Source organism: Somniosus microcephalus, chromosome 20 (assembly GCF_052327205.1).
Source record: "Somniosus microcephalus isolate GS21.2 chromosome 20, FLI_Smic_1.0, whole genome shotgun sequence".
Classification (NCBI taxonomy): Eukaryota; Metazoa; Chordata; class Chondrichthyes; order Squaliformes; family Somniosidae; genus Somniosus; species Somniosus microcephalus.
In genome coordinates this window covers 40547023-40573579 of record NC_141006.1, presented here as the reverse complement: position 1 = coordinate 40573579, position 26557 = coordinate 40547023, and positions in this window count along the sequence as shown.

The following is a 26557-nucleotide window of genomic DNA, read 5'->3' as shown; positions in this document are numbered from 1 at the left end:
TTATTGATCACCTTTAACCTGTGCCTAAACTAATGGCAAAACCACCATTTAAACAATCTAATCTGTCCCTAGGCACAGAGCACATCAATCGCAGGAGAATCACATAAATCATTACGGGTTGCATTACATTTCCCAGTAGGCCAGTAGCTGATTAGACTGCTGTCCAGAGTTCCCCTGCCACCACTGTCTGCAAAGGTCACATAGGAGAGCAAAACCTTAACTCATAGCTGACATGTACCCTGTGGCATGTCGCACACCAAGGGATCGGAGACAATGTCCTCATTCATGAGGTCCATATCTGCTGGAACTTCACTTTAAAATCAATGTTCTTTTTGCTGCCCAGTAAAAATCTTTCGAAATTACAATTTAAACTGTTAGCGAGTCATCTGACATGAGCAGACGGTCTAAGCAGTAAAGGTTTATACACATCGCAGGTGCCATTGTAAGTTATTATTCAGAGGAACTACTACCAGGATGACCATATATTTTTTATTTGTTTAACGTACTAAAGATTTAATACAGTTTGAGAAACCCATAGACAAATCCACTGTGTCAACAGACTGGGGTCGATTTTCATTGGGCTGTGGAGTCGGGATTAGAGGCATGCGGGGGGTTAAAGTCCCGAATTCGGGGGTCCCGACAGCATCCCGCCCCCAACCCGCCTCCATGTAAGTTTCAAAGGAGGCAGGTACCCGCCCCGCACTGGGATCCGCCTACCCGAGGCGGGAAGGGATTAGTGCCAATTAACTGCCTGTTAACAGGTAGTTAACAGGCAGTTTTTAGCCTAATCCCTATTTTTGATGTTGAAGTGTGAGATTCCCGATGGCTCCAAACCACGCCAAGTTAGAGGAGTCGGGCCGTCGGGTTGAAGGACTTGGAGGGGTCGAGATGTCGGTGTTCAGGTGAGTGATGGGTGCATGAGTGCAAAGGTAAGTGTGTTTGGTGTGTCTAAAGTGTGTAAAGAAGTTTAAATTACCTGTACTTACCTTTTCAGCCTTCCTTCCTCTAGGTTTCGGGATTCCATCATCTAACCGGCACAGAAAGCAGAATGGCTGCGAACTGTCAAAAGTGACAGCCTGCAGCTTTCTGTGCCGGTGAGATTTCTAACTGAGTCTGTGTAGAAGAACTCAGGTTAGAAGTAAGACTGTCAGTGTTTGACAGCTTCAAACAGCTGTGAAATGCTGATATTTCATCTGTCAAAACATCTTGACAGATGAAATTTCAGTCTGTGACATCACCTGTTGCCGGGTGGCCCTTAATTGGCCTGCTGAGCCCGCTGAGCGGGCTCAACAAGGTCAATCAAGTTAAAATCGCGAGGATTGGCCGCATCTCGATGGAGGCGGGACTACAACCCCGAAAGTTGTAGTCCCGCCTCCTTCCCGACTTCTGAATGAAAATCACCCCCACTTACTCTTGGTTCGGTTGGGTGTAAATGAAACTCGTGCTTCTTAAGTCATTTACTGTAGCTGAAGCTCCTCGGGAAGTTTCTGCCACCTTTAGTAACTAATCAGAGAAGCACTCAGGAGCTGGAAAGGAAAGCCTTGTTGATTGCCACCTTGTTTTGCAGAACTATTGAGACAACTGAAACAGGGTGCCACTGCCACCGTGCGTGTGATAGCACACTGCCCTTTCATGGGTTTGAATCCTGCCCAGTCTGATGGAATGAGAAAGTCTCTTCTGTCTGCTGCTGGAAGGTTCCTTCATGAAACGAGATTGGACAGTCTCTACCCCAATTCCTGGAGGGAATGTGCCCGCAGCACAAAACAGCCCCTAATTTACCCCTAATTGACAGTTTCTTTCAAGGGGAGGCTAGCTGGGGAGAAATACCACAATTGTGCTGTAAAGGGTGCTTTTCTGAAACCTGGATTATGTCATATTCTTCAGGCTGAGTGAAGAGAGATTCATGGAGTAATTTGGTGAGGCGAGGCTCACGCGGTGAAGCATTGGTCGACCGGAGGCCAATCAGAGAGTGGGCTACCATCGAGTGAGGCTCCACACCTCACAAGGTGACCCTTTTACTCTGCAGCTGGCCTGGGAGTGCTTGATGGTTGCTGACACGGGACGGACCATTTTCCAGCACTAAGATCCTCAATGTGATGAGCACAAAATGCATTGAAAAATAAAACAAAACTTTTAAAATGACATTAATCTAGTGCCAGCCTGCATGATGAAGCTTTGGCAGAGCTTAAACAGCAGGGGTTTTACCTGGCTGTGCAGTCTGCACACAGGCTAGAAATGAGTTTTTTTACTTCCCGCGCCCCACCATTTATTAACTATTTTCTCCCCATTCAGCACCTCAGCAGACGGGCTTATTCCAGCCCACAAAGCACAATGCAGAATAGTGTAGATAGTGACCGTGAAGAGGTCCACTGCTATGAGTGTCCCTTTCTCCCAACTGAAGAAGGGCAGTGAAGGTAGAAGGCATTTGGGAGGATGGGAGGGAGGGCGGGGGAAGGGGTGTTGGCAATTCATAAAATAAAATTTATAGCGCATCGAATAATACAGCACGGAAGGAGGCCATTCCGCCCATCGTGCCTGTAAAATAAAGCCAATTTATTTACATTTTTAAAATAGCTTTTACATTATTTTAAAGTATCTATCGTAAATTGAACTATAAACACAGTTGTCTTTATTTTGACGCTTTATTACTGCTGCAGACAAACAAGACTTCAGCGTCTATGTACGGCAAACAAATAAGTCAATTTGCTGTTTGTGCTGTTGTGAACCTGAGCAAATCTCCTGTGATGTGCCAGCTTATTCCACGTACAATATCAGTGAAAACACAAAGACAGCATATGGGCTTGTCACCGCCTACAAGTCAAGACTCAAGTCCCCATCTCCATAATGAGGACACTAACATATTCAGCCAGCCAGCCAGTGCTTGTATTTGCATAGATAAAATGATTTGTCCTGCCATTCTTTTCTCCAGTGGCTCTGGCATCTCACTCTGCACAAAGAGCACTCAGTCTGCTGAAGGCCCTCTGTGGTTGATTGCTTTATAGAGATGTCCTTTAGCCATTCTGTGAATTGTTGCTCTATACTGGGCTTTTCTTGAAACACATTTCAGCTGAAGGCCCTACGTGTTGGGCTGTATGAATCAGTGACATTCAAACGATCAGGAGACAGTGTGATTAGAAAACAATGCTCTCCCTGTCAAAGGCTTGGCACCATTTCAGCTGACATTTACTGAAATGCACCAAAGTCAGTCTTTATATGTTCACTTGGTAATTTCAGGTTAGCACCATTTTTGCCAAAAGATCCCCCACCACCCCCCACAAGCACCATCACCAACTCCTAACGTTGCGGAAACCTCTATTATCCAACTAGCTACCATATCCAGACTATCTTTTTAGAACTGTCACTTTTCTTTTCTTTAGCTGCATAACAGTGACTGCACTTCAAAAGTAACCCATTGATTGTGAAGCATTTTGGGACATTCTCGGAACATGATATGACTATAGGTGTCAGCTGTGGCTCAGTGGGTAGCACACTCGCCTCTGAGTCAGAAGGTTGTGGGTTCTAATCCCACTCCAGGGACTTGAGCACAAAACTCTAGGCTGACACTCTAGTGGAGTGCTGCACTGTCAGAGGGTGCCGTCTTTCAGATGAGACATTAAATCAAGGCCCCGTCTGCTCTCTCAGCTGGACGTAAAAGACACCATGGCACTATTTCAAAGAAGAGCAGGGAAGTTATCCCCGGTGCCCTGACCAATATTTATCCCTCAATCAGCATCACTAAAACAGATTATCTGGTCATTATCACATTGCTGTTTGTGGGAGCTTGCTGTGCGCAAATTGGCTGCCGCATTTCCCACATTACAACAGTGACTACACTCCAAAAAGTACTTAATTGGCTGTAAAGCGCTTTGGGATATCCTGAGGTTGTGAAAGGCGCTATATAAATGAAAGTCTTCCTTTCTTTTCTTTTACAGTTCAGCTGAAATGTTGTTGTAGGAAAAAGAGGGATGAACACCAAAAAGAAATCAATTTGTAACACGATAAAACCCCAACCTCGTCTGAGAACTGCAGCTAAACTCACTGATGGCTTTTTAAACATTATCATCACTTTTGACCTTCACTTATTCCACTTTAATATCTCTAATTAAAGTATACACAGGACAGTATGTGACATCTTAAAAGGAGCTTAACATAATTGAAAGTGAACAATGACACTTCAGTCACTGAAAACGACTTGATTGGCTGTAAAGCGCTTTGGGATTCCTGAGGTCACGAAAGGCGCTATATAAATGCAAGTCTTTTTTATATAAACGCAAGTTCTTTCTTTGCTTTCAAACTTGTTTTTACTCAAATCTTCAAAAGGACACTATTGGGCCACTCATGATAGGTTAGATTTGAAACAATGCTTTATAAAGACAACTTGAATGTAAGAAATTATTTCCTGACCTTAGTTGGGAGGCACTGGGACCACTACAATTAGCCTCAATACCGTTGGACTAGGGAATATAAAAATAATAGCCAGGGTTTTCCTTCTGGATTGCTATGCTGTGACTTCTTTTGGAAAGTACACTTGTGGATGTCGGGGAGAGGACAGGACTGAGCTTGACTGTTTAGCCAGAAGGTGAATAGTCTGCTGACACTCGCACATGGAGAATGGCCACTTGGACAAGGGCTGACCGCGTAATCAAACTATATCTCAGCGAGACTCAACAGTTTCAGGAGAGGAGGGGTGAAAGTTAGAGGGAAAAGTTATTTCTGCCCTCAATATAGGAAAATGAACACACATGGAGGACACTGGGTGTCATCTCATGTCATTTTCTTATTTCAATGAGTGAGACATATTATTCATTGGTCATTTATTATCATCAGATTCATGCGTGAGACAATATAAGGGTAGATTTTCTGAATCATTACATGTGGCAAAATATCACGCAAATTATAATTACGCATTGGAAAATCACCGGTATTAGGCCTGCAAGTTTCTGAAGCTGTCTGCTCGCATGCAAGGTCTCTCAGCATGAGTGAAGAGTTAGGATGTCTGCCCTATAGTATCTCCATACATCTTATCTACGTACATCTTAGACATGGAATTCTTACCCTGACATTATACTAGCAGTATGTGCTGACGTTCCTTTGCTGGACAGCACTGCAATGCAACTTCCTGATGTGGAGTGACATCTGTCAGTTCTCAAAGGTGCCCTTGCAGAAGCCAGCCTAATGCAGGGGAAAACAGATCACCTGTCCATCTCAAACAACAACACAGCTCCTGCCATTTCAACTATTGAGCTGTATTGACAGCTAGGTCAAGGAATAGTTCATTGTTGCACTCATCATGCAGTCCTGATCAGATAACTTAGAGGCAGCAGGTAATAACAAAGAAAAAAGGGAATAATATTCCAGGAAAATCAGCTCAAAAAACTTCGCTACTGAATTTTAGTGGACAAGATTGCGCTAAGGACAGTGTATTACCAGTGTTCCTTTAAATATAAAATACTCCGAATCCATAAACTGCTGTCATTGGTGTGACTAAAATAATTACCTTATGAGTGAAAGAAGAACTTTAACACTCCCGGTTGCTGTTTGCACTGGGTCCAATGCAACATTCCTTATGTGATAGAGGAAAGGGATAAAAATTACAAGACAGATGATATTATTTTCACTCTGTAGAAATAACATTTATTCCAACTAAAATAGTGAGAGAATGAGCTTGATTGTGAATCGTAAGGACATTACAAAGAAAGCAGGCTCAAACGGGGCGGCACGGTGGCATAGTGGTTAGCACTGTTGCCTCACAGCGCCAGGGACCCGGGTTCAAATCCGGCCTCGGGTGACTGTCTGTGTGGAGTTTGCACATTCTCCCCGTGTTTGCGTGGGTTTTCTCTGGGTGCTCCGGTTTCCTCCCACAGTCCAAAGATGTGCAGGTTAGGTTGATTGGCTATGATAAATTGACCCTTAGTGTTAGGGGGATTAAATATGGGGGGTTACAGGGATCGGGTGGGATATGTGTCGGTGCAGGCTCGATGGGCCGAAATGGCCTCTATCTGCACTGTGGGGTTTCTGTGATTCTGTGAAACGCAAAATCTCCTTAATGAAGCAGGAGACACAATGCCAGAACAATGAAACGGGCCCTTCCCTTGTGAAAAAGTAAAACTAAGTTGTACAAACATTGATGGGCAGGAAAAGACCAGATGGGTCCATCAAGCCTGCCCCACACCATGATGGCTGGAGCGTCATGACTGAATACTTCCTAAACACCCCCTCCCTCCATAGCCATGTAATCTCCTGGGAGAGGACAAAAGGCCAAGAGAAAACCCAGGGCCAAGAAGGGAAAAAATACTCTGGAAAATCATAGTCCCACTCCCTTCATAATTTCAAATTATCAATTGATAGAACTCGTCAGTAGGAGATTGTATGGTTGGGAGTAGAGCTGTACCTAGGAATGATGTGGACAGGGAACTGGGAAATGGCAGCATTAGGAGTATTGAGTGTAGATGACAGGTAACTGCTTGATCCTTAATCAGCAACACAAGAGTCTAGAAATCAAAACAAAGGTTGCAGCACAACATAGCAACAGAAAGGCATTTTAATGTTTTTGTCTATACTGTACTACTATTTGAATTTTTTAATCAAAGATTGGATGAGACATTTTTTATTCATTCTCGGCATTTTTTGCCCATCCCTAGCTGCCTTTGAGCCTTCTTCTTGAACCGCTGCAGTCCATGTGGTGAAGATACCCCCTCAATGCGGTCACTGTTCCAGGAGTTTGACCCAGCGATGATGAAGGAACGCCAATATATGCCCAAGTCTAGATGGTGTGTGACTTGAAGGGGAATCTGGACGTGATGCTGTACCCCATGCACCTGCTGCCCTTGTCTTTCTAGGTGGTGGAGGTCGCGGATTTAGGAAGTGCTGTCGAAGAAGCCTTGGTGCACATTGCAGTCATGGTACACCTGTGGTGGAGGGCGTGGATGTTTGAGGTGGTGAATGGGCTGCTGATCAAGCGGACATACCCTCACAAGCATATTCAAAATTTGTATCTGAAAGCTTGACGGTTACTAATATTGTGGAGCATATAGAATGGCAATTTGAATAATGGTTGAAATCTTTCCTCTCCTGCAAGCAGCAACACATGCTGGAATATGACTCCACTAGCTGGTATATCACCATAGTGGCCATTTTCATGTGCCAGCTTTATCAGTGGGCATCAGTAAGATAATTGACTGTCAGCCATCAAAGCTGAACCCAATCTTGCCTTCACCCAACATCCATGAACATATCCTTCTAGCAGGGGACACTGGATAGCCCAGGAAGCTTGAGAATGAATCCCCTCTGACTGAGAATACTAGGAGCTCCCGCCCCTGACTGAGAATACTTGGAGCTCCCGCCCCTGATTGAGAATACTTCCGCCCCTGACTGAGAATACTTGGAACTCCCACCCCTGAAAGAGAATACTTGTAATACCCGCCCTGACTGAGAATATGTGCAGCTCCCGCCCCTGACTGAGAATACTTGGAGCTCCCGCCCCTGACTGAGAATACTTGGAGCTCCTGCCCCTGACTGAGAATACTTGTAATACCCGCCCCTGACTAAGAATACTTGTAATACCCGCACCTGACTGAGAATACTTGGAGCACCCGCCCCTGACTGAGAATACTTGGAGCTCCCACCCCTGACTGAGAATACTTGGAGCTCCCGCCCCTGACTGAGAATACTTGTAATACCCGCCCCTGACTGAGAATACTTGGAGCACCCACCCCTGACTGAGAATACTTGGAGCTCCCGCCCCTGACTGAGAAAACTTGGAGCACCCGCCCCTGACTGAGAATACTTCCGCCCCGACTGAGAATACTTGGAGCACCCGCCCCTGACTGAGAATACTTGGAGCACCCGCCCCTGACTGAGAATACTTGGAGCTCCCGCCCCTGACTGAGAATACTTGTAATACCCGCCCCTGACTGAGAATACTTGGAGCTCCCGCCCCCTGACTGAGAATACTTGGAGCTCCCGCCCCTGACTGAGAATACTTCCGCCCCTGACTGAGAATACTTGGAGCTCCCGCCCCTGACTGAGAATACTTGGAGCTCCCGTCCCTGACTGAGAATACTTGGAGCTCCCGTCCCTGACTGAGAATACTTAGAGCTCTCGCCCCTGACTGAGAATACTTGTAATACCCGCCCCTGACTGAGAATACTTGGAGCTCCCGCCCCTGACTGAGAATACTTGTAATACCCGCCCCTGACTGAGAATACTTGGAGCTCCCGCCCCTGACTGAGAATACTTGGAGCTCCCGCCCCTGACTGAAAATACCTGGAGCTCCCGCCCCTGACTGAGAATACTTGGAGCTCCCGCCCCTGACTGAGAATACTTGGAGCTCCCGCCCCTGACTGAGAATACTTGTAACACCCGCCCCTGACTGAGAATACTTGGAGCTCCCGCCCCTGACTGAGAATACTTGGAGCTCCCGTCCCTGACTGAGAATACTTGGAGCTCCCGCCCCTGACTGAGAATACTTGGAGCACCCACCCCTGACTGAGAATACTTGGAGCTCCCGCCCCTGACTGAGAATACTTGGAGCACCCGCCCCTGACTGAGAATACTTCCGCCCCGACTGAGAATACTTGGAGCACCCGCCCCTGACTGAGAATACTTGGAGAACCCGCCCCTGACTGAGAATACTTGGAGCTCCCGCCCCTGACTGAGAATACTTGGAGCACCCGCCCCTGACTGAGAATACTTGGAGCTCCCGCCCCTGACTGAGAATACTTGTAACACCTGCCCCTGACTGAGAATACTTGGAGCTCCCGCCCCCTGACTGAGAATACTTGGAGCTCCCGCCCCTGACTGAGAATACTTGGAGCTCCCGCCCCTGACTGAGAATACTTCCGCCCCTGACTGAGAATACTTGGAGCTCCCGCCCCTGACTGAGAATACTTGGAGCTCCCGTCCCTGACTGAGAATACTTGGAGCTCCCGCCCCTGACTGAGAATACTTGGAGCACCCACTCCTGACTGAGAATACTTGGAGCTCCCGTCCCTGACTGAGAATACTTGGAGCTCCCGCCCCTGACTGAGAATACTTGGAGCTCCCGCCCCGACTGAGAATACTTGGAGCTCCCGCCCCTGACTGAGAATACTTGGAGCACCCGCCCCTGTCTGAGAATACTTGGAGCACCCGCCCCTGACTGAGAATACTTGGATCTCCCGCCCCTGACTGAGAATACTTGGAGCTCCTGCCCCTGACTGAGAATACTTGTAATACCCGCCCCTGACTGAGAATAGTTGTAGTTAACCACCTTCCAACCCCACCCCCAACCCCCATCTGAGAATAGTTCTAGTACCTGCCCTTGTCTGAGTATGGAGCTAAGGCAGGTAAGTGGAGTTGAGCTACAGATCAACCATGATTTAATTGAATGGTGAAACAGGCTTGAGGGGTTGAATGGCCTATTCCTGTTCCTATATTCCTAAATTCATTGTAGCACCTCCTCCCCGATTGCAAATGATTGTAGCACCCCTATCAGAGAATAATTGCAGTACCCCTACCCCCATTGAGATCAGCCAACACAGCAAGTCTAGAGATTGAATCTGGGAACTTGTTAGTCTATAATGGCTGAGTGCCACACCTTCCAGTGTACTTACTCACAGTCATTGGGAGAGCATAAATTAATCAGTTCTAATAGCCTTTCCACCATCTACAAGGCACAAGTAAGGAATGTGATAGAATACTCTCCACTTGCCTGGATGAGTGCAGCTCCAACAACACTCAAGAAGCTCAACACCATCCAGGACAAAGCAGCCTGCTTGATTTGCACCCCATCCACCACCTTAAACATTCGCTCCCTCCACCATCGGCGTACTGTGGCTGCAGTGTGTACCATCTACAAGATTCACTGCAGCAACTCGCCAAGGCTTCTTTGGCAACACCTCTCAAACCTGCAACCTCTTCCACCTAGAAGGACAAGGGCAGCAGATGCATGGGAACACCACCACCTCCAAGTTCCCCTCCAAGTCACACACCATCCTGACTTGGAAGTATATCGCCATTCCTTCATTGTCGCTGGGTCAAAATCCTGGAACTCCCTCCCTAACAGCACTGTGGGAGTACCGTCACCACACGGACTGCAGCAGTTCAAGGCGGCAGCTCACCACCACCTTCTCAAGGGCAACTAGGGATGGGCAATAAATGCTGGCCTTGCCAGTGATGCCCACATCCCATGAACAAATAAAAAAATATAAAGTACCTTCTGAATTCCTGACCATTTATCCTTATTTAGTGCTTGTCTTTCCCCAATCCTTATCCAACATATTGGGCTGGATTTTGTCAGCCCCGAGGAGGCGGGTATGGAGGCGGGACTGCCGGTAAAGTTGCAGGATTTGGGGGCAGCTGACAAACCTGCCTCCAACCCGCCTCTGTGCCCTCTTGCCAGGAGGTGGGAAGCCGTCCTGCCCAGAGTCCCGTCTCCTCGAGGCGGGAAAGGGATTAAAGCCTATTAACTGCCTGTTAACAGATAGTTAACAGCCTGGGATACATTTCATCTGGGTAGTTAATGGGACAAGTAAAGAAATAGGTTAACAGGTAGTTAACAGGCAGAAAATAGGATTATTTTATCTCCGAAGTGCAGGCTTCCCACCTCGGAGAACCCCGCCAGGGTGTAGGAGACGAGAAGGAGGTCTGCGGGGGTCGGCGGAGTCTGAAAGTGCGATGTAGAGGTGAGTGATGGGTGCAAGTGTGGAGTGGTAAGTGTGTAAGGTGAGTGTTAAGTGTTATAAAATGTTCTTTGTTTCTGCCTACAGCCTTCAGCCGCTGTGGATCCGGAGTCCCGGCATCTCCATTGTAGATATCACAGACTGGCTGTTGGATCCTCCGAACCAACAGCCAGGTGATTTCTGCAAAGTTGAAAGGTTTGATGAGTCCTGAACACAAGGACTCATCAAACTATACAGAATGTCAGTGTTTGACAGCTTCACAGAGCTGTCAAATTATGACATTTCTTCTTTCAAAGTTCTTGACAGATGGCACGTCATACGTTGACGTGCTCTGTCAGTGACTTCCCCCTAATTGGCCTGCTGAGCCCGCTGGGCGGGCTTAACAAGGTCAATCAGGGGAAAATCCCGCTGGTTGGCCAGAAGCTGATGGAGGCAGGATTGAAAGCTGCAAGCAGCAGTCCTGCCTCCAAAAGCTTCTCATTGAGAAAATCCAGCCCATTTGTTCAGTTGTATTATCTTATATATTTTCCTTTGGAGTCCTGCTCAAGAATGAAATAGTCAGCAATACCTGTGGTGGCAAAATCCATAATGGAGCATGTCCTGTGCCCCTTGCACAAGTGCCTGTTACAACACATTACTTATTGTACTAAGATTTACTATAATTTATTAAAATAATTATTCTTTAAGATATATTAAGTCACACTGTCTAAATTATTCACAGCTAAATATGCATAGGTTATCCCAGCAATATATTTCAATAATCAGAGTCATTACTGCTTTTTAAATAATTCATTCATACTACATTTGCCGACTATAATAATGCTTACTTTACATGAATGTACCATGAGAAATTAAATTAGCTCCAACCCAAATAAGGGTCACAGCAGTGTTTATATTCTATTAAAACTGATTTACTTGTGCCCTCCTAATGGCTAAGTGATTATCTAACATTATCGTATTCTCGATACTGTAGATTTAAATCAATTTAATGCAATAATCATACAACACAGTAGTACAATTCTTAAACTAGCAATAACAAGCAAACAATCTTTGTAACTATCTTCACTAATTGTAATTCCCCAATACAATGAGAAACAAGAAGCAACTTCTGGTGAAATAATAATAAATGGTTGAGCTAGTCAGTTTAAACTGTGAGATCATTTAATTTAGCAGTTCTATATGTGCTTATCTAATTAAAGGTGCATTCCCACACCATCTTTGGTGCCACTTCCCACTTTGCAGTGATGCTAAAGATGTTGTGCAAGATAGGTCAATGGCAGATCTAATCGATTCCCAGGCCCAACGGTCTAATCGGACCCAAACTGCAGATTTCAGACTGCAATGTAAATGTGTTTTTTACAGGTCAGGTCTCAAAATAATTTCAACAGTAAAAGCATTCAAATGAACTGTTTGTGTGCAAGTGTTACAACAGCATGATGTCACAACATCACCAGCAAACAAATCCCCCACCAGTCCAGAACAGGTTTTGGAGATGCTTCTGTGAATTGGGACTGGAAGGGATTTGAGAACAATCTATTCTGACTTCTATCAATTGAGTATAAATGCACCCTTAATAATGCAGTATTTCACAAGTAACTGCTACTTCATCAATAAACAGTTCAAAGAAAGTAAGCAAATTATTTACCCAAAGGCAATTAATTATCCTTTGAGTGCACTGTTGTGCTCTTAGTGGTTGGCGTGTTTAGCCTAATTCCTTGCAGAAGCCAACCATTCACCTTGCCGAGTTTGTGCTACTTTTTAAAGAAACTTAACTGGACCAGCCACATAAATACTGCAGCTACAAGAGCAGGTCAGAGGCTGGATATTCTGCAGTGAGTGACTCACCTCCTGACTCCCCAAAGCCTTTCCACCATCTACAAGGCACAAGTCAGGAGTGTGATGGAATACTCCATACTTGCCTGGATGAGTGCAGCTCCAACAATACTTAAGAAGCTCAACACCATCAAGGACAAAGCAGCCTGCTTGATCAGCACCCCATCCACCATCTTAAACATTCACTCCCTCCACCACTGGCGCACCATGGCTGCAGTGTGTACCATCTACAAGATGCACTGCAGTAACTCGCCAAGGCTTCTTCGACATCACCTCCCAAACCCGCGACCTCTACCACCTAGAAGGAGAAGGGCAGCAGGCGCATGGGAACACCACCACCTCAAAGGTTTTCCTCCAAGTCACACACCATCCTGACTTGGAAGCATATTGCTGATATTTCATCGTCGCTGGGTCAAAATCCTGGAACTCCCTCCCTAACAGCACTGTGGGAGTACCTTCACCACACGGACTGCAGCATTTCAAGAAGGCGGCTCACCACCACCTTCTCAAGGGCAATTGGGGATGGGCAATAAATGCTGGCCTTGCCAGCGATGCCCACATCCCATGAACGAAAAAAAAGTCCATGGACGGAACTCATTCTTATCACCTCTTTCCTGTTCCGACACCAAGACTGTATCCTTGTACTCCCTTAATGAATCAAGAAATCATTCATTTACTTTTTGAATATGTCATCCAAGCTTGGTGGCAATGTAAGCTATTAGCTAGCAGCTCAAAGTGTGAAATGATCACTCCTTTTTTAATCCACACTTTCGTCTGGCCTTTTTTCTTCCCTCCCACATGGCAGCTGTCCATCACTCTGCCAGCGCCATTCACACTTCATCTAGAGCCATCCTTTGCTCCTTTACCTGTCCCATCACCACCTCCTCTGGTGTTCGATGTCTCTTAATCTCTCCTGCTTTCTATCCTATCACTGACCTTCCCTTTTGTTCTTTCATCCCCTCCCCCTTTTCCCAGCCCCCAACTTGCTTTAAAATCTATTCCCTTTCCTGCTTTTTTCCAGTTCTGATGAAGGGTCATCGACCTGAAACGTTAGCTCTGTTTCTCTCTCCACGGATGCTGCCCTGGCCTACTGAGTTTTTCCAGCGTTTTCTGTTGTTACTCCTTAAGATTTATTTAGTTCAAGACTTCCTTTGTGTATAATCATATCCCCCTAACTCTCCTCTTTTGGTTCAGCTTCTTCACAACCTCTCCATCTAAATCTCCTCATGAATTGTGCTCTCTTGTAATCTATTTTTTCCCAGTTGTTCCCATAACCTCTTTTGATATCTCTTGTATTTAAAACCTGTAACAATCCTTGTATCTCCACCTTGAACTTTTTCTATTGTTACTACTTTCATAAATAAAATGACCAGACCTGGCACAGCCTCATAGTGGTATCATTGCCATACTTTGTGAAGTATCCTTCCCTGGGTTTATAATGCAGCCAACTGCCTTCAATCCCTCTGTGCTAGTGAGGACAAGAATCAACTAGACTTCCCAATCCTGATTACTATCCAGGGATCAGTAACTACTATCCTAACCATCCTAATTCTGTTGCAACCTAATCCTTTCCCAAGACCTCAAAACTTTACTCCTTACCTCCCTCAACTTTTACCTCCTCTTACAACGAGGATGTGGATCAACTGTTAGCGATAACTGTAGAAAAGAGGCTTGAGATATTGGAACTAAATCCACTGGAATGTGCTTGGAGCTGCTCCGCTGCCATAACTGTGGCGGAAACCCCGTTAACATACATGAACGGGATTTCCGCCACAATTGCAGCAAATGTACAGCGACAGAGTGGGAGCAGCTCTGAGGAAATTCTCGGCCTTTGGGGTTGATATTTGTCTTGGGCAGCAAAACAGGTGCTCGTAAATGGTCCATTTAACATTCCGCCTGATTTGTCTCAGGGTGACTATTTTCATGCTGCCAGGTCCTGGACCGCAATAGTTTAGGAATCACTATGGGTTGTATTAGCAGATGAACGCTTAACACACAATATTACTTTGCTAGTTTAATGCAGGCATTAATCTGTTCATTATAAATGGGTTAACAGCAGTATTAAAATCGCAGACCGATAAATGCCATGCGAACACTTTAATCATTCATCTGCTAATATCATCAAAGTAATTTCTAGGCTCAGCTTCATGAAAACATAAGAACATAAGAACATAAGAAGTAGGAGCAGGAGTAGGCCATACGGCCCCTCGGGCCTGCTCCGCCATTCAATAGGATCATGGCTGATCCGAACCTAGACTCACGTCCACTTCCCTGCCCGTTCCCCGTAACCCTTAATTCCCTTATCAGCTAGGAAACTGTCTATCTCCATTTTAAATTTATTTAATGTCGCAGCTTCCACAGCTCTCTGAGGTAGCAAATGCCATAGATTTACTACCCTCTGAGTGAAGAAGTTTCTCCTCATCTCAGTTTTGAAAGGGCAGCCCCTTATTCTAAGATTATGCCCCCTAGTTCTAGTCTCACCCATCAGTGGAAACACCCTCACCGCATCCACCCGATCAAGCCCCCTCACAATCTTATATGTTTCGATAAGATCGCCTCTTATTAAAAGCTCCTGATTAAAGTCTTGAAATATAAAAACAAATGTCAAGTACCAAATCTCTCATTGAAACCTAATCCTACACCAAACGTTTGTGTTTGTTTTCATATTTACTGATTAAAACAGGTTGTACAGCAACATGAAAATGGGTGGGCTGGATGACCCTTCCTTCCCTGTCAGCCAGCAGTATAACACATTTCAAATGTAAAAACATCCAATACTACTGGCATCAAATTTAAATATTTGAACATTGTTTAAAATTATAATTGGCCTGGAAAAATAAATTAGCAATTTCTTACTCTATGATGTACCCACCAGAAAATTTCCCGCGAGATCATTTTGTCCTGTCATGATATCACTGTCTTAAAATAAATGTCTGATTTATCGAATAGTGATAGACATATCGGCCTGGATTTTGCGGTCAGCGGCGAAGGAATGGCGCTCACCGTTCACTACGCTGATGGCTGCCCGCGGAGCTTTCGAGGGCTTTTAAGTGGAGACATGCTGTCATCGGGTGTCTGAGCCAACGAGGTGCCCTCTACAGGGGAACTGTGGCATATGTGAGCAGGGCAGGAAACGTCGAGGCTCTTTAACCAATCTCATTGAAGAATCCTCACTGAGGCACGCAGAGTCTAAACCAGGAAGTATAAACCAGGAATTATAAATTAGATTTAAATCATGTACAGAAAGCAAAATAAAGATTGGGAAAGAAAGATGGGATTAAGAGAGAGATAAAAGAGAGCGAGAAAAAGTTTTTTAAAAGTTTCATTTAAAAAAAAAATCTCCAACACTAATTAAATTCTGAAGGAATCAGACTCCACACTTGTAAAATTAAATTTTCAGGGCCAGAGAGGGTGTTTGCTGTTTAAAATTTACTTACACCTGAATGGACCAGCCCAACGTTTTCTGCTGTGTTTACTGGGTAACTACTGGGTAAGTATCACAACTTCACACCCTTATTTGGATTTCAATGCCGAGTGTATCGGCGACGTATTGTTATAGCGCAGAAGGAGCAGGTTAATTCAGACAGCAACTTCCAGATTTCCGCGTTTAACTGCACTTGCGCGGACTCCAGAAGTTGCTGTCCTATTTATTCCATGAGCGCCTCACCGTTATTCTCGGTGCAAAATCCAGGCCATTAAACTCAGAAACATCAGATTGCTCATGTAAATGGGACTGTCGCCGTGCTTCCGGCAACAGAGCGGGAGGAGCTCCAAGGAAATTCCAGGTAATGATTTATTGAAATTCTAACAGATAGTTAGTTGAAGTTAAAGATATAAAAAATGTTTTATACATGGTGAGCGGACTGTTTCAGTTCTAGCCTGAGGAATGCAGGGATGTTTGAATAGTAGGAAGCTGCTCTATTACTGTTAAAATAGGAGTTCAATATGGTAAAATAGATCATTAGAATGGGGGAGCCCGCAAAGCAAAGCCATCAAATGGTGGGATGCTAGCCACACATCTTGCCCTGTTGCCAATCGAGGGAAAAGCCCTCAATATTAACTGCCAAGTTGGTGATGCTGGTGGGTTTTGATTGACCCACAAGTCTACTTGGAACATGCAACCTGGCATTCAGCCTCTTTCTCTTTGGGCACTTGGTTCTTTTACCTTCACTCTGTCTCACCTGATTCTTATTCCTTTTCTGTCTCTCGCCTCTCTTTTATTAAAAGCTAGACGGATCCACATTGTGAATGTAATTGTGGAACACCACAAGAAGATTCTGGTGATGCTGCAGGCAGAGTGGAATCTTTGTGTTGCATTTTGTTCTCTGTTGCTTCGCTGTGATAAATGACTCTTCACTTACCAGGCCAGGTCCAAACATAAATAAACAAGCATGTCCTGAGAGGGAGCAACTTGGGTAGGTGATCCCCATTACAAGTGGCATGAAGCCCTCATTATTACAGGTAAATATATTACTCTTCCTTTTCCTAAAGGACTTTTCCTGATGATGTCCCGCATTGAAGTTCACTCTATCTCAGCAGTGTGCATTCTGCCCTTAACATCATCAGTTTGATTCCAAACTGTTGACCGGAAAAGGTAGGAATAGTACAGCCTTAGCAGTTAAATGTGCCATGCCGGATTTGTAACTTTTGAGCACCAGGTTTTAAATAAAGAGCCCATTAACTGTCAGGATTTTGAAAGATTTTTGTTAGATCAGTGATTTACTTCCTTACATTATTAAACTGATTTACAAGACATGCTGAGAATGAGTAAGCTGAGTTTGGCTAAACAGAAGGTGGTTTCTGGTACTTTTGTGCTGTATGTGGGGGATTTCAGTTTCATTAGATATCCTATCTGGATGATTTTGTCACCTGTCTGGAACCGTTGCCTAATCATTTATCCTTTTTACAAGATTATTGTAGAGTAATTTATGGTGAGTGAGTAGACACAACAAACATTGTAAAAATTACTGTCAAGCTTTTATTTTATCGTTGTCATTTTTGTAGAAAATTCAATAACATTAATAACAGGAAGGTAAAACAGTAGGGGCTGGGTGCTCCAGTGGGCTAGAGTATTGTCTTTTCATCTCTGAAGCCAGGATTTAACTCCAGTTCCGACCGAGGGGAAGCAAGTCTCCTTTCCAAAGGCTGGCAAAGAGAATTCCAAATCTACTGCTAGTAAAATGGAAATGATTTTAATCTTGTAGTGCTTTCCCATTTTGTTGGCAAGTCACTCTCTAGGAGATGCTTGAGTGTGATATATATCAGGTAAGGATTGAATTCAGTACCTCGAATAAATATTTAAGACTTCGAAGAATACAGCAGCAATCAATCACATTGAAAGTGTGATTCAAAATCATTCTTTTCACTTTTTTGTTCTTTAAATTGTGCAGCAAAAGGCTTCCCTGATGTTCGCAATTTTGGTGTCGTATTTGACACCAAGATGAGCTTGCGACCACATATCCGTGCCATCACTAAGACCGCCTATTTCCACCTCCGTAACATCGCCTGACTCTGCCCCTGCCTCAGCTCATCTGCTGCTGAAACTCTCATCCATGCCTTTGTTACCTCTAGACTTGACTATTCCAACACACTCCTGGCTGGCCTCCCACGTTCTACCCTACGTAAACTTGAGGTCATCAAAAACTCAGCTGCCCGTGTCCTAACTCACACCAAGTCCCATTTACCCATCACCCCTGTGCTTGCTGACCTACATTGGCTGCCAGGTTAAGCAAGGCCTCGATTTTAAAGTTCTCATTCTTATTTTCAAATCCCTCCATGGCCTCGCCCCTCCCTATCTCCTTCAGCCTCACAACCCTGCTGAGATCTCTGTGCTCCACCAATTCTGGCCTCTTGTGAATGGTGTCCAAACAGGGCAGTCAGGAAAACATTACATCTTTCACACCTTTGATTGCTGTGATTATCTCTCTGCCGAGGTGTGATAAATGGCAGTTAGAAAGATTACCTGTAAACATCTGACATTATTCTCTGACTACATAAGCTGTGTCTTTATGCATTTCTCCACTTCACCTGATGAAGGAGCAGCGCTCCGAAAGCTTGTGATTTCAAATAAAGCTGTTGGACTATAACCTGGTGTTGTGTGACTTCTTACAAGGGATATGGAGATCGGGCGGGAAAGTGGAGATGAGGTAGAAGATCAGCCATGATCTTATTGAATGGTGGAGCAGGCTCGAAGGGCCAAATGGCCTACTCCTGCTCCTATTTCTGATGTTCTTATTTCCTCTAGTACTCTAGGATTTAAAGATCTGCAGCAGCACCTTAAAGGAGAAGGGTCTTGTTTGAAGGTAAAATTTGCAACTTGAATTTAGCTTCAATATTTGGATGGAGGAGAGAGCTGGGGTCGCACCACATGCCCTGAAGCTTACTGATTCTTCGGGGCGGGGGGCGGGGGGCGGGGGGGGGGGGGAGTGACAATCTTGGTGCTCCAGGACATTAACTAACCAGGACAGCATTACAATGTGCGTAGCAGGGATCAAGGAAATGTTCAAAGCACCTTCCAAAAGATGTGATTACAAATAAGAAATAGTTTAGACACCTCACCAGAGTGACTGCCTACCACTACCTGATATGAAAAATCAGTGTGCAAATTTTTCAGGGCATATTGTGCCCATCACACTGCCTCATAAGACGTCGAATGTTTACCATGCATGCGCAATAAGCAGCAGGGAACACTCAGCACCAGTAACTAGTAGCAGGATCTCCTCTTTTACTCATATTGTTACAGGGATTCAGGGCATAAGTTGAACATGTAAAATTGTGCACACTTCCAAATGTTCCCATTCCCCTTCATCCACTTGTCCACACCAACATTTTTATATTAAAACGGTGAATTCTCATGAATGTTAAACATTATTTTGCGTCACAATTGATAGATTTTTCGAGCTGAAAAATAAATGAGATTTGGATTTATCTTGACAACCAGATCATCGCTTTCTCAAAGGCTATCTCAACACACTCTCTCTGCCTTTAAAGTTGGCTCCTCCTCCTCTTGGCACTGCAGAGGGTGTCCCTTCCTTGAAGTGACAGGATCCTTCTGTAGGACAGACATCCCACCAGGAATCTTCGCTGCACGTTTAATGTTGCCTGATCCAGGAGAGTTAGTTGAGGTCACAACAGGATTGGGTGGCAGGCGGAAGTCCAACCTTGACCCATGTCTTCCTCTAAGCTCTTCTTCCCGGTTGACAGAGGCAATCTTGCACTCGCCAACACCGATTTACTTCTTTGATGTGTTCTTTATTGCCAGTCTTGGCTGCAGCTGCTAGCTGACAGTTCTGTTTCATTCCAGGATCGAACTCTGCTGCAGGCAGGAGTTCCTGATTGATCAAGAGACCAGAGGGGAAAAATTGGGTTGCTTTGCGCCTCCCGTTAGCACCCTAAGAGGGCGCTAACGGGGTGCAAAGCAACTAGCGCCCAAGTGCGGCGCTGCCCACGCCTCCCGCGAAATTCAGCAGGAGGTTAGCAATGGCGCTAACCAGTAGCGCCCCATGGCGCTGCGCCGCCGGCGATGACGTCATCGCTGTGCGCAGCGCCCCGCTCGCGCCCCGGCCGCGATCTTCGGGAGCGCCCCCAGACTTACCGCCGGACGCTATGTCCGACGGGGTCAGGGGGGCCTACCTGCGGCTGGGGAGGCGCAATTTAAAGGCGAGGTGCGGGGCGGCCATTTTTGTTGCTGGCCGCCTGCCAGCACCTGCTTGCGCTCCCGTCCCCGGCCTCCTGAACGCCCCTCCCTCCCCGCGGAGTGCTGGCTGTGCTCCGTGAGCCTGGCACTTCTCTTGAGTGCCGGGCTCTTTTGCCGGCACTCCCGATCCCCGGGGGTCCAGCTGGGCCCCGGGTCGTGCTGCGCAAGGCCCCTCCCCTTTAAGAAGGGGAGGAAGGCCTGCAATACTGCGGCGTAACATGCCACAATGCATGGTGCTGCGGCACATAGTGCCGCGATATTGACTCGCAGTGTCCCAAGAGGGATGCAGGGCGCTTCCAGTAGCTTGGGGCGCAACCACTCAATGTCCGGCGCAGAGACACTAATTTTTCAAAATATTGAAGCTACTTTTAGCGCCCCGGCGAGGGCACTACTCAATTTTTAGCCCCAGGGATTCCCTCTTGCAAACACAGTGAGACCCCAGCGTGGAGTCTAACTCTGGTCACAGTATTACGAGAGAAAGACATGCGGACATTGGAGAAGGTGCAAAAAAGGGCAACTAAATTGACAGCTGGAATTAGGCGCTTGAGTCGTGAGGAGAGGCTGCCGCAACTGGGCACATCATCAATTGGAAATTATGTAGCTCCTCATTATCATTAATTAAAATAGGGACCCCAAAAATCTACAGACTCAGTGGTTACGCCGAGATTGCGCCTCCTGTTGCCCTCCAGCATTGACCTTGCCAGAGTTTGCGGGGTCAGTGAAAGGTCTCCTTATTTGCCTGAGGCAGTTAGTGACAGTCCCACTATGGGCGCAGTGTTGATGCCTGTCTACCCCATACAGCTGGAAGATGTGGCAGCTGCACACCATCTTAGATGGCTGCCTTGGCTCTACCCCAAACTGTATCCAGCAACCACCACCACCCCGCCCCCCCCCCCACCTTAGTCACCCCTACTTAAGGGGTCAATCCAAACATCCAAAAAAAATCCATAACTTTTATTGGGGGAATTCAGGCCGTTTCCCTCTGCTGGACCCTCCGTGCGGCCCACTAGCGCACATCTAGAGACCAATACAAATAATCTCTCCTGGCATACCAGTCTCCAAAAATACGCCTGGTGCCTCTGAGCAAGGGAAGCGGGAACTCACGATGTCGGGAGACCCAAGACCAGCTCTACCCCTTCAATGTCACTGGCCTTGTAAGAGGCAGGCGGAGCCTCCCCTTAGATGTCTGACCGGGATCTCCAGTAGTCGGTGGGTCCCAATGCAACCGGGTCCCTGTCTTTTTCCAGTGGTTCTGCTGGGCTCCTGCTAGTTACCACAGGAGTCCAGCAGAACTCTCATAAGGAAATGAAGCATGCACCTGTTTTACGACGAAGATATGCGACTAACGATGCACATGATGTGGATTATTTGCAAAGATCTGGTGAGCGTGACATTCATCCTGACTTCCTGTCCCTAACCACTGCATTAAAACCACCTCAAGTAGCTTCAGCGATCGGAAAGCCATCCCCCGTCAGTCACTGGTAACAGTGGCACTGAGAATGACTTTTTGGGTGAGGTAGTGGATTGTGGCCTTTATCTATAGAATTATACCTCAGTCAGAGTTTAGCACCATCAGAAGAGGAGGAGAGATAATTTGGGGATAAAATAAATTAGCACAACTTAGTACTGAATTAATATTGGTACAATTTAGTTAGGCGACTATTATTTATCTTCTGCAGACACCGGACTGTTTGGCTTTGAGCATTAAGGTAGAGTGTTTTCCGTTCATTACTTTCATCACATTTTCTATTCCCACAAGTATTTCAAAAAGTACAAAGTGAAACATCTACACCAGTTAGAAACCCTTGAAAGCTTCAGTATGCACTTTATCAAAAAATACAGCATGCACGCTTCAAGCAGCCATATGCTTGCCAACACATTTCTTTGAATATAAAGCTGCAAACAGAGCTTAAATTCTTTGGGTTTGGAGAATAAAATCAGAATGTATCAGGGCAGTGTGTTGACGGGAAAATGGTACTTAAAACCTGCGGCAGAATGTGAAGTGTCCTTTGTATATCACAGCAGCTTCCTGCATCAGTCTGGATGTTCGCCAAATTCCTCCGCACCCACGATCTTCATTAACCGTGTCAGTCATTTTTCTCCTGCTCCAGTCCCAAGGAGTAATTCAAGGGCAACTTTATGCTTTTCAGTTCTGCTTGCGTGTGTGCATTCATTAAATAAAGTCCACTAACTAGTTCTTTAAACAGCCTAGTACAGTTCTGGTTTTCCACCAGCTCTGGCACTGCTAATTAATTGGAAAGGGGCTTTCAGGGCTCCTGCACTGATTTTGTGGGTGCTGAGCCACACTAGGTTGGATCCCCAGTTTGTGCTCAGTTAACTGATACTCATCCAGGGTAAAAATGGGGATAGTCCAACTGGCCTCCATTGCAAAGGAGAGGAAAAATCCGACAGGTTGCCTGCCCTGATCACTGTCCAGTGACCTGTTATATGGACGATGGGGGAGAACAAAGTCAAACCTGGCTGTCATGCTCTTCCCCCACTCCCCATTCTCCAGGATCAAATAGGACCAACACACACCGACTGACCTTATACACAAAGAATGATCAGTTGGGTGAGATACTGGGGTTCCCTGAACCATATCCCAGCAGAAGTCAAACCTTTGGGGAAGAGAGGCTGTTTGTGTTGTGCTGTTGTAGGAATTAACGAATTCCAACGAATAACAGAGATCGACACAAGAGAACAATTAAACAGATCTTTACTCAACGGAGATGCCACGAGGACTGCCTGGGCAGCCCCGTGATTTGCGACGTGACGTCATCGCGTTTACCCGCGCTCTTAAAGGGGCCACGCCCCGTACGTGCAAACTCTATATACAAAGCACAGTAATGCCTAACACAATGGTACAGGTTTAGGCTGGTGTTAGAACATCGTTAAAGAGAATTATATACAGTTAGCCAGAGTCATTCAGTGGTTCTGCCACATGCGCTCCCCCAGAATTCGCTTTAACGGACAAAGTCAAACAGTGAGGGGGTCTGACGAGCCTGTCAGAACGACTCCTGTACTCTCGAGGCAGAGGCTGCTGGTCGGCTGGCGGTCTGGCGGGCGGTCGCACTGGGTCTGCTGTAACGACGATGGGTGGCCGATCCCGTCTCGGCGGTTGTGCTGTCTCGACGGGGCTGTCGAGGTCTAAATGTGCTGGCTTTAAGCGGTCGACCGAAATGAGGTCCGGTTTACCACCGACATCTACCGTGAAGGTTTTGTCCCCTGCTTCCAACACGCGGAAGGGACCGGTATATGGGGCCTTGAGCAGATCCCCATGTGCGTCATGGCGAATAAAAACATATTCAGCCTTGTGAAGCTCCGTGGGAACGTGTGACCTCTGCAGCCCGTGGTGTGAAGTGGGCACCGGTGCAAAACATCTGGCCGCCTCTTGGTGACTAGCAAGCTGGGCAGACGCAGACCATGGCTCCGTCGATGCTGGTAGGAAGTCCCCCGGGACTCGCAGCGGCTGACCATACACAAGCTCTGCTGATGAAGAGTGAAGGTCTTCTTTGGGGGCCGTGCGAAGGCCTAACAGGACCCACGGTAGCTTGTCTGCCCATCCAGCGTCGTGGAGGCTGGCCCTCAGGGCGGCTTTCATTGACCGGTGGAAGCGTTCGCAGAGGCCATTCGCCTGTGGGTGGTAGGCTGTGGTGCGGTGCAATTTGACACCGAGTCCTTGGGCCACTGCGTTCCAGAGTTCAGAGGAAAACTGCGGTCCCCTGTCTGACGAAATGTCTGTGGGCACTCCGAAACGGGCGATCCGGGAGGAAATGAACGCCCTGGCCACGTCCGCCGAAGTAGTGGATGACAGGGTGACCGCCTCCAGCCATCTGATAGTGCGGTCAACCATGGTCAGGATGTGTGAAAAACCATGGGAGGGTAGGAGTGGTCCTACCAGGTCCACGTTGACATGGTCAAAACGTCGCTCCGGAACTGTGACGGTGGCCAACGGAGCTTTGATGTGGTGCTGTACCTTGGCCTTTTAGCAGACCACGCAGGTGTTGGCCCAGTCGCGGACATCTTTATGCATGCCATGCCATACAAATTTCGCTGACATCAGTTTCTGAGAGGCCTTCATTCCTGGGTGTGACAACCCATGTATGGCGTCGAACACTTTGCGGCGCCAGACGACCGGCACGACAGGGCGAGGATTCTGTACGGAGACATCACACAACAGCGTGGCACCTGCCAAATGAAACTTGACGTCGGCCAACTGGAGGCCAGTGATGGCCGTTCTGTAAGCTTGGACTTCCGGGTCTGAGGCTTGGTCCGCTGCCATGAGGGCGTAGTCGATGCCCAAATGAACCGTATTGACGATCGCGCGGGAGAGGCAGTCTGCCACCAGGTTGTCCTTACCGGCCACGTGCTGTATATCCGTGGTGAATTCGGATATGTAGGTTAGTTGACGCTGCTGTTGGGCTGACCACGGTTCGGCGGTCTTGGCCATTGCAAAGGTTAGCGGCTTATGGTCCACAAAGGCGGTGAAAGGACGTCCTTCCAGTAGGAACCGAAAATGGCGGATGGCCAGAAAAAGGGCGAGCAACTCCCGGTCGAACGTGTTGTATGCTCTCTCGCTCTGCCGTAGTTGACGGCTGAAGAATGCCAACGGCTGCCACGTCCCGTTCACCCACTGCTGTTGCACGGCACTGACTGCGTAGTCCGACTCGTTGGTGGTGAGGGCGATGGTGGCTCCTGGCAGCGGGTGCGCCAGCATAGTCGCGTTGGCTAAGGCGCTTTTGGTGTTGGCGAACGCTCGGGCCATGTCATCCGTCCAGTCTACCGGGTTCTTGCCAGTCTTGCCCTTGAGGGTCTCGTACAGGGGCTGCATGAGTAGTGCCGCCTTAGGCACGAAACGGTGGTAAAAGTTTACCATGCCTAGGAATTCCTGCAGGGCCTTTACGTTCTGCGGGCGTGGAAAGGATGTCACCGCCTCTACTTTCGAAGGTAAAGGAACCGCTCCCTCTGAGGTGGTGCAGGCCAAACTGACACTTGGCCGGGTTGATAATCAGGCCGTGTTGGCTGAGGCGTCGAAAAAGGGTGCGTAGGTGACAGGTATGTTCTTCCTTAGTAGGACTGGCAATTAGAATATCATCTAGGTAGACGAAGAGGAACTTGAGGTCCCGCAGCACGGAGTCCATCAGGCGTTGGAAAGCCTGGGCAGCGTTCTTTAACCCAAACGGCATTCGTAAAAACTCGAAGAGGCCGAATGGGGTGATGACTACTGTCTTCTGGACATCTTGTGGATGAACTGGGACCTGGTGGTAGCCCCGGACGAGGTCGACTTTTGAGAACACGGTGTTCCCTGCCAAATGGGCAGAGAAATCCTGAATGTGGGGGATCGGGTACCGATCAGGAGTGGTGGCGTTGTTTAGGCGTCGATAGTCGCCGCATGGCCGCCATCCACTGCCAGGCTTCAGGACGATATGGAGGGGTGAAGACCAGGGACTATTTGACCGGCGAATAATCCCTAACCGTTCCATGGTTGCGAACTCCGCCTTTGCGACAACCAGCTTGCCAGGCTCCAGGCGCCGGGCCCGCGCGTAGACCGGGGGGCCGTTGGTGGTGATGTGGTGTTCCACACCATGTTTTGTAGCTGTGGAGGAGAATGTGGGTCTTGTCAGGTTGGGGAATTCGCCGAGCAGGCGAGCGAACTCATCAGGAGTCGGGAACGCACAGGAGATGGTGCGCGATGTAGTGTTACTGCGGTAACACGGAAGAGAATTAAATGTTGCTGCGTTGATCAGCCGACGGTTCCTAACGTCGACCAGGAGGCTGTTGGCGCACAGGAAACCTGCGCCGAGGAGGGGCTGGGAAACTTTGGCCGTAACAAACTCCCAGTGAAAACGTTGCCCCCCGAGGCACAACTCCACTCGCCGTTTGCTGAAGGTCCGAATTGTTCCGCCATTGGCCGCTTCAAGGGTGCGGCCGTGATTCCCCGTCTGCACATCGAGGGCGGACGCGGGTAAAATGCTGCACTGCGCTCCGGTGTCGCACAGAAAACGACGACCGGAGAGAGTATCAGTGATGAACAGCAATTTTCCCGCGTTGCCGATCGCCATCGCGGCCGCGGGGTGCCCGTTAGACCCGTTCCTCGGTGGTCGCAGTGTCAGTTGTTGTTTGTTTTGTTGGGGAAAACTGCAGGGAGGGCGGCAACGCTTCGCTTTCGCGCCGAACTGTGCGTGGTAGAAACACAGCCCAGCAGGCTGACGAGCTGGGGCGGCGTCTGCGGGGGATGGGTGCCTCGTGGCGGCGCAGTACTGCCGAGTTACAGCGAAAATTTTGTCAGCCTCCGCAGCGAGTGTTGCGCAGTCTTCAATTTCAGATCTGGCCAAGGCAGCTTGTACCTGTTCAAGCAGTTGGCTGA